The sequence below is a fragment of the Emydura macquarii genome, unplaced genomic scaffold, assembly GCF_026122565.2.
Source record: "Emydura macquarii macquarii isolate MOO-44397 ecotype Brisbane River unplaced genomic scaffold, CSIRO-AGI_Emac_v2 contig_2768, whole genome shotgun sequence".
Classification (NCBI taxonomy): domain Eukaryota; kingdom Metazoa; phylum Chordata; order Testudines; family Chelidae; genus Emydura; species Emydura macquarii.
In genome coordinates this window covers 34,850,529-34,858,750 of record NW_027132905.1, presented here as the reverse complement: position 1 = coordinate 34,858,750, position 8,222 = coordinate 34,850,529, and the positions used below count along the sequence as shown (strand labels likewise).

Genomic DNA, 8,222 nt, shown 5'->3' with positions numbered 1-8,222 from the left:
GTGTTTTCTTCCAGTGCAGGTCCTTATACCCTGGTAATCGAACCACCTCTCAGGCTTTTTGATAAACTAAGCAGATTGAGCTCTTTGAGTCTCTCACTAGCAGCCATCAAATCATGTTTCTGGATCTTTTTTTGCACCCTGCCCAACTTTTCAATACCCCTTTAAAAATGCAGACCCCACAACTGTCTGTAGTGTTCCAGTCCTGCTCTCACCACTGCCTCCCTGCTCCCCTATCTATACAGCCAAAGATCGTCGCATTAACCTTTTTTGCCACAACAGGTTGAGTTGATACCCCTTTATGACCCCGAAATCCTTTCCAGGATACAGTCCCCTGTGCTGTAGGTCTGAGCTGCATTCTTTCTCCCTAGCTGTATAACTTTGCATGTGGCTGTACTAAACACTGTTTGAATAGACTCGGCTTACCAAGCGATCCAGCTCAACTCTGTATGACCGCCCTGTCCTCATCATTAGTTACCACTCTGCTGGTCTTTGTGGCCTCTGCAAATGTTATCAGCAGCTGTTTTGTATTTACCTCGAGATCACTGCTGGAAACGCTGAATAGTATTGGGTTTAGTACTTATTCCCATGGAACAGCACCAGTCACATCCCCATTTGACAATGATTCTCTATCAACAACTGCTCTGAGACCTGTCAGCCAGTTCTTAATGCATTTAATATGTGCTTTGCTGATATCGCATACTGTTCATCTTTTTAAGTCATAATGTCATGCAGCACTAAGTCAAATGCCTTCAAAAGTCTAAATATAGTACATCTACCACGTTACCTTTATCAACCACCTTTGTAACCTCAAAGAAGGTGTGTTTGGCAAGGTCTATTTTAATGCCATGTTGATTGGCATTAATTATATTCCTATTCTTTATTAATTCACAGATTCCCAGGCCAGAAGGGACCACTGTAGTCATCTAGTCTGACCTGGATAACACACGCCTTAGAACTTCCCCGAAAATAATCCCTAGAGAAGATCTTTTACAAAAAACATCCAATCTCAATTTAAAAATTGCCAGTGATGGAGAATCCACCACAACCCTTGGTAAATTGTCCCAATGGTGAGTTGCCCTCATTGTTAAAAATGTACACCTTATTTCTAGCCTGACTTTCAACTTGCAGCGACTGGATCATGTTAGACCTTTCTCGGCTGGATTGAAGAGCCCATTATTAAATATTTGTTCTCCATGTAGGTACTTGTAGGCTGTGATCAAGTCACCCCTTAACCTTCTCTTTGTTAAGCTAAATAGATGGAGCTCCTTGAGTCTATCACTATGAGACAGCTTTTCTAATCCTTTAATCTTCCTCTCTGAAACCTCTCCAATTTAGCAACGTCCTTCAATTGTCGACACCAGAACTGGACACAGCATTCCAGCAGCAGTTATCCTGGTGCCAAATACAAAGGTAAAATACCTCTCCACACCAACTTGAGTTTCCCTTGTTTATGCATCCTGGGCTCACATTAGCTTTTTTGGCCATAGCATCGCACTGGGAGCTCACTTTCAGCTGATTATCCAACATGACCCCTAACTCTTTTTCACAGTCCCTGCTTCCCACGATAACGTCCCCCCTCCTGTAAATATAGCCGACATTCTCTGTTCCTCAATTATACATTTACATTTATCCAAATTAAAACCAATATTGTTTATTTGCACCCAGTTTACCAAGCAATCTAGTCCTGAATCTCCTATCAGCTTTTCTATTATTTTGCCCAGGACTGATGTCAGGCTAACTGGCCTCTAGTTACCCTGGTTGGGTCAGGTCATAATTGAGAACCTGATACTGCTGTAATCATAAGCGGTACAATCTGTATTGGTCAATGCAGAGAGCTGGGCAGTTAATTACCCCAATACCCTCAGGAAGTGCCAACAGCTTTGGGCAGATGAACACCTAAGGATGGTAGTGCAAGAAATGCGATCAAAAGGCAGATGAGCAAATTCACAGTGTATTTGCCAACGACATCCACACAGGACAGATTGGGCCTTTCAGCTGATAACCAATCCAGGAGTGGAGCCCAGGGGGCAGGCAGATGGAAGGCCTCATCTGCACTGGCAGCTCCTGCAGCATAGCTGGTTCCAAACGTATCGACTCTTGTCCTTCCTTTGATCCAAACCAGTGAAGCCCAGAGGGAGACGCTGACACATGGGCAAAGCAGTGCCTTCATATTAATTGTCCAGACTATTGCAGCTATAGTACATGGAGAGGACACTCCATCCTTGCTGACAACATGGACACAACACAGCAGGTGGCAATTACGGGTTATAAACTCTCATTTGATTGGCGTAGAGGAGGGCACCAATGGTCACCTTCAATGGTGGGAGAATCATTGCATTCCACTGGGGTGAGCCACTGCCTGCCATGAGGCAGCCCCGGACAGTCAGATGCTGACCCGCCATGGTCTGTCTGCCCCAGGAGGTGCGTGGGGCTAGACCAAAAGTTGAAAGGCAGACAGAAATCTTGCACCAGAAAAAATAAGAAACCAAGAACTTTCCAGTTTGGAAGCTGGAATATTCGGACCGTGTCCCTGGGATGGACAGATGATGACAACCTACAATACACAAGCATCATACAGAAGTCAGATTTTAGACACAGAGTTGTACAAACTCAATGTTGACACTGCAGCACTTCAGGAAACAAGACTTGCAGATGCTGGTTCTGGCCAAGAGGCCAATTATACCTTTTTTTGGCAGGGTACAAGCAGTGAAGAAAATAGAATGCACGCTGTCGGTTTTGCTGTGAGAAGTAAGTGCGTAAAGCTCATTTCACGACAACATGAGAGCAATTGTCCAGTTTGATGCGTCTACTTTGGACAGCTTTGTGATTAAAAGCACAGTGAAGCAAGGATTAATGGTCTCAAGTTGCAGTGGGGGAGGTCTAGGTTGGATATTAGGAAAAACTTTTTCACTGGGAGGATGGTTAAGCACTGCAATGGGTTACCTAGGGAGGTGGTGGAATGTCTATCCTTCGAGGCTTGCCAAAGCCCTGGCTGGGATGATTTAGTTGGGGTTGGTCCTGCTTTGAGCAGGGGGTTGGACTAGATGACCTCCTGGGGTCCCTTCCATCCCTAATCTTCTATGATTCTATGATGTGTTCTTGCCCCTACACTCTTTGGAATCTTCTCTGTATTCCTGAACTATGCGTTAAGAATGTGAAAGATGGAGTGTATCTCCACACAAGATTGGATGGGAAACTCTTCAATCTCTCATGATTTACGGCAAAGACTAAAGTAAAAAAGGTGCTAATCAGGTAACTTCTATTTGCTGATGATGCTGCCCTTATAGCCCATGATAAAGATCTACTACAAGAACTCATGGACCGCCTTTCACATGCTTGTCAGGCATTTGCTCTCCCCATCATCATTAAGAAAATGGTTGTATTAGGACAGGGGGTTCCACAAGATCATTTAATCCCATTAAATGCAAACCAGCTAGAAGTAGTCCAAAAGTTCATGTATTTAGGTTCTATAGTGACTACCAACCTCTCACTGGATGAAGAACTAAATGTTCACATAGGAAAGGCTGCCACCACCTTTAGAAGACTAATTAAAAGAGCATGGAATAACTCAAAGCTTACCATCAAGCCCAAAATGCTAGTGTACCAAGCTGGCATCTTCAGCACACTCATGTATGGTGGGGAAACATGGACAACTTGCACTCATCAGGAGGAAAGGTTAAAACAATTTCCACTTACATTGCTCATGCTGTATACTCAACATCAAATGGCAAGAAAAAGTCACCAACACAGAGGTTCTTCAAAGGGCAAATGTATCCAGTCTGACAGCCCTGCTCAAGCAAAGATGACTGTGCTGACTGGGCCATCTGAGCAGGTTGGAAAATGGACACATACCTAAGGACATACTATATGGGGAGCTGTCAGAGGGAACAAGAACAACAGGACGTCCCAAGCTTTGCTATAAAGACACATGCAAGCGAGACATGAAAGAATTTGGAATCGATCCTGACGGATGGGAAACCTTGGCAAGTGATCGCAACAAGTGGCACCATCTCCATCAGGGCATTAAAGTCCATGACAGGAGCTGGCTCCTACAGCTTGAAGAGAAAAGAGCTTGTAGGAAGCAAGCAGCTCCCATCCAAAACACACATATTTGCAATAACTGCCAAAGATTATGCAAATCTCAGATTGGACTATTTAGTCACAGGAGACATTGCAAACCATCTACATCATAGGCTGCAATTTCCACTATCTCTCGCAGACAAAAGGATGCCAATCAATCCAATCCAGTTACCCAGGTCATCGCACTTGTCCTTTTTGACCATTATCACAATGTTAGCACGCTGCCAGAGTTTCCCCAGCATCTGATGATGGAAAATGAACATGGGAGAGGGGGATTCAGGTCCTAGCTTTCTGCAGAGCCCAGGCTGGCAGCAGCCGGCTGCACGAAGGAGGCAATCCACTCTGCTCCTGGAGGAAAAGGACATGGCCACCATCACTCAGCATTGGAGCCTCCAAGTGATTAAAGGAGCAATGCTATCAGCCTGTGCAAGGATGTCCCAGTAGTTAGGGCATTAGCTTAGGACTTAGAAGATCCAGGTTTAATTCCCTTCTCTACCCAGGCTTCATATGTGAGCTTGAGAAAGTTGTTCAGTTGCTCTGTGCCTCAATTTCCCATCCAGAAAAGGGGCTGTAAGGAGAAAGACTGGGAGGTGCTCGGATACTGCAGGCAATGGAAGCAGCTGAGACAGCTAGGAGAAAGTGAGGCTCTACAGGTTAGCTACAGTGATTATCAGACCACAAAGCAAGCAGGTGAAGGAGAGCTGCTGAGAGAGTGGGGCAAGGGGCATCACTGAACTCTGTGCACTTATGATGGCTTCTGCCAGCTGAGGTGGGTGTAACCAAATGCTCCGGGAAGAGCTGTCAGAGCAAAACATGGAGGGTCTCCTGCTCTGAGGTTTGAAAGGGGCGCCCAGTCCCAGGAACACTCCTGGCCATGGCAGAGGTGCTATTTGTAGTTGTGAGCACAGCATGCAGCAGGAGGTGTTTTGCAGGAATGGGCCTGTGTCACTCCCTCTCAGAAGGGTCTGCAAAAATACCCTAGATCTTCCCCTTGGGGCTTCAGTTAGGTCCCTGGTCAGAGTAAGTGCTAGACTGCCAGAACACGGGAGTATTTTGTCCACTATATTCCACAGATTTGTCATTTTGCAGCCCCCAGTTTCACTTTGAGGGATTTTTGTTAAAAGGCCCTTTCCACACTGACGTGTGTAGGGCAAGACTGCCCCAGTCAGGTCAGCACTTACACCTGTGCAGTGTGAATGGAGTAGAAAGTGGTGCCACTCTACTTTAGGAGTCTGTTACCCACTTCGTACTGCTCTTGATGATGACACTGGGTGCGGAGGGTGGGGTGGGGAATCAAGGCACTGGTGAAAGGGTGACTATTAGTGGTTTATTTGGCCTTGTCTATACTAGAAAAGGTTTGCTGGGATAGCTAGTGTAGACACAACTTATACTGGGAAATGTTACCAATTCCCCAAATGAAATAAGCTATACTGGCAGAAGGAGTTTGTGTAACTGTGTCTACAGTAGGGTTTTTTCCAGCACAGCTAGGATGGTAAAAAAATTCACACACACCCTGACCAAAATAGCTACGCCAGCAAAAAGTTTTAAGGGTAGAGCAGACCTGTGTGTGCACTGAGGGTTTGTATCTGTGTGCTTACAGTCATGCCTAGAATTGGGGCCAAACCCCGCTGTACACAGGGCTTGGAGAGCTGGTCAAAAATTGTCCATTTTTTTAAAAAATGGAGACTTGAGAGTTCAGCTAAATAAAAGTTTTCCTGCAGACAGTGTCTCCTTTCCCTGCACCTTTTCATTTTTTTTAAATCAAAAACCCCAAACCTGAAAATTTTTGTCTAAAACCTGACAATTATTCAGTTTGTGGCTCAAAGGTTTCCAAAAAAACCCCCAAAAAAACACTTTTTCCAGCAAACTTGAAATTTTCTGCTGAATGTCCCTGCGTGTGATCCTTTCCCCCTTCATATGTCACAATTTTCCCCACCAGCTCTTAAAACATGTCAAGGTTTTTACTGAAGATTCACATACCATCTGTGTGGAAACAGTCCCGTTGCTATACTCAAACCTGACCCAAAGCGGCAAAATGTCAGGGCTTTTTTTTTTTTTTTTTAAACTGGACCAAATTTCTCAACAAACATTAAAATAAAACTAGAAAGCCCCAAGTGTTGAACTTCTTGAACGTGGTGGCAAAATATTCCATGCAGTCCTGCCAGCCTCTCCAGCTGTCCCCAGTCCTGTTCCCATTGCAGTCAATGGGCCCAGTTCTATTCCCCAGCCCCTTTTGTCACACCAGTGCCAGCCTGGCAGAATGGCAGTGCTCTACATCCACTGTGTATATGGCACGAGCTGGGGAGCTCAACAACAGAGAATCCGGCCTAGTGTCTTGCCGTGGCTTCAGTGCAGCGCAGAGTTCACAGGCCGCCCCCTGTACGTGACACAAGCACATAATAGATTGCTCTGTGGACGGCTGGGAGTAATAAAGCTGTATTCCCAGCTCCCAGGTAAATACCACAACCAGTGTCAAATCCAGCTGAGCCTAGCACGCATTGATTCATGCTTTATGGGGGGAAATAAACCCGCCCGGCATGCACATTGCAACAGAACGCTTTGTCCTTGGTTTTTAAACAGCCCTTTGGCAGGAGGTTCCTGGCAGAGGATACTTGTCATCCACCCCCGGCCGCATTTGTTGAGCTGATGCTCCTCTGTGTACTCAGGCTTTAGCCTGAATGAGATACCAGGGGAGTTTGCAAGGCAGCGTCTAACTTCCAGCAACTATGTAAGCAGTAGTGTCAGCCCAGTGCAGGCATTGCAGCTGCTGTTTCACAGACTGTTCACAGCTATTCTGGGGGGATAAAATGGCTGAGCCCTGTCTCTGCTAGTGCTTAGGCCCCTGCTGCCAGCCACTGAAGCAGAGAAATAATGTTGGTGTTGCAGGCCAGGCCTGCCCTGGGAAAGCTGGAACCCAGAATCCTTGACTACTGCAGCTGCCCCAGTGCTAGCAAACAGGAAAGCTGTCCTTTGCATGTCCGCTCTGTGGGGCGTTCCATGTTTGTACAGCATCCGGCACAGCGGCGGCGTGGCCTGGCCCGTGACTGGGTTGCCTCCGTGCTCTGGTGTCGGTGATGTAAACAATAACAGAGTGAACACAGTCCTCGAACCATGCCTGAGCCCTGGCCACATTAACACTTCCCCCAGGGCAGCTGCACCAGTGGAGAGCCATGGGTTTTGTGTGGCACTAGTGCAGACATCATTGTATGCCTGGTGCCATGGGGGGGGCCAACCCCTGGCCTAGATCCACAGGCACAACCCCCTACTGCAGATGACATTAAGTGTTCTAAGACCAGATTAGCTCTTCCCAGAAATGGGATAAACGGCACGGGTGCAAATCACAGCTCAGCAGTTTAACACCAGGGGCTACAGTCAGGACAAATCCACAGTGTAGGCAAGAGGCTGGAGGTCATGTGTCAAGTGCTGCTGCCTATCGCAGAGTCTGTTCTCTGACATTAGTTGTATTATTGATTGTGTCAATGTGCCCAAAGGTCTGGGTGACGGGCACACTCTAGAAAATGAAAGCAAGCACGATAGCTAAGGCTGCTGAGCAGTTTCAGTTATTAACCTGCTTTAACTCACTGCGACATTCACCTTTTCAAATGAAGCTCTCTATGCCCCAGCTCCTCTCCTCTCCTCACTTGCTCATCAGCCAGCTCCGGGCAGCGTACGTGTCTAGCAGGCTTAACAGCCACTGAGGCATGGCTTGGCTAACTCCCCGTCCTCAGTTCCAGCAGGCCAATAGCAGCTGAAGTGTCATGCAGCTGCCCTCTGCTCTGCTGAGAGTGTTCCAGCAACAGGCCTGACACGCTAATGACCAGTAATAATACGAACAAAGGACAATCCAGCAGTGCACAAAAACAGGAAGACAAGTCTGGCTGGAGTAACTCGGCTCCCCTAAAACAAACGCGGAGAGGAAAAAACATCAGTGGATAATTTATCACTTAAAAACCATATAAGGCTCTTACTAGGCCTACCCCACAAAGTGATTGTACCTCCTTGGGCACGGCGCAGTGCTAGCACCTCAGCCTGGCACTGGGGGAACAGCATCTCCGAGGTGTCGGAACTCTGCAAAAGGAAAGAAGGAGGGCAAAGCATTAATGAATTTTAAAATTACAGTGAAAATACAGGCAGAGCAATCG

General features: G+C 46.7%; 1 long non-coding RNA gene across 1 annotated transcript; it reads right to left on the bottom strand.

The window, feature by feature from the left end:
• Nucleotides 1–6,051: 6,051 nt before the first annotated feature.
• LOC137165375 (uncharacterized) lies at nucleotides 6,052–7,800 on the bottom strand. The gene is made up of 2 exons (XR_010923353.1): nucleotides 7,675–7,800; nucleotides 6,052–6,457 (listed from the first exon to the last, which is right to left on the bottom strand). It is a non-coding gene; the product is annotated as an uncharacterized lncRNA (long non-coding RNA).
• Between the last annotated feature and the right edge of the window lie 422 nt (nucleotides 7,801–8,222).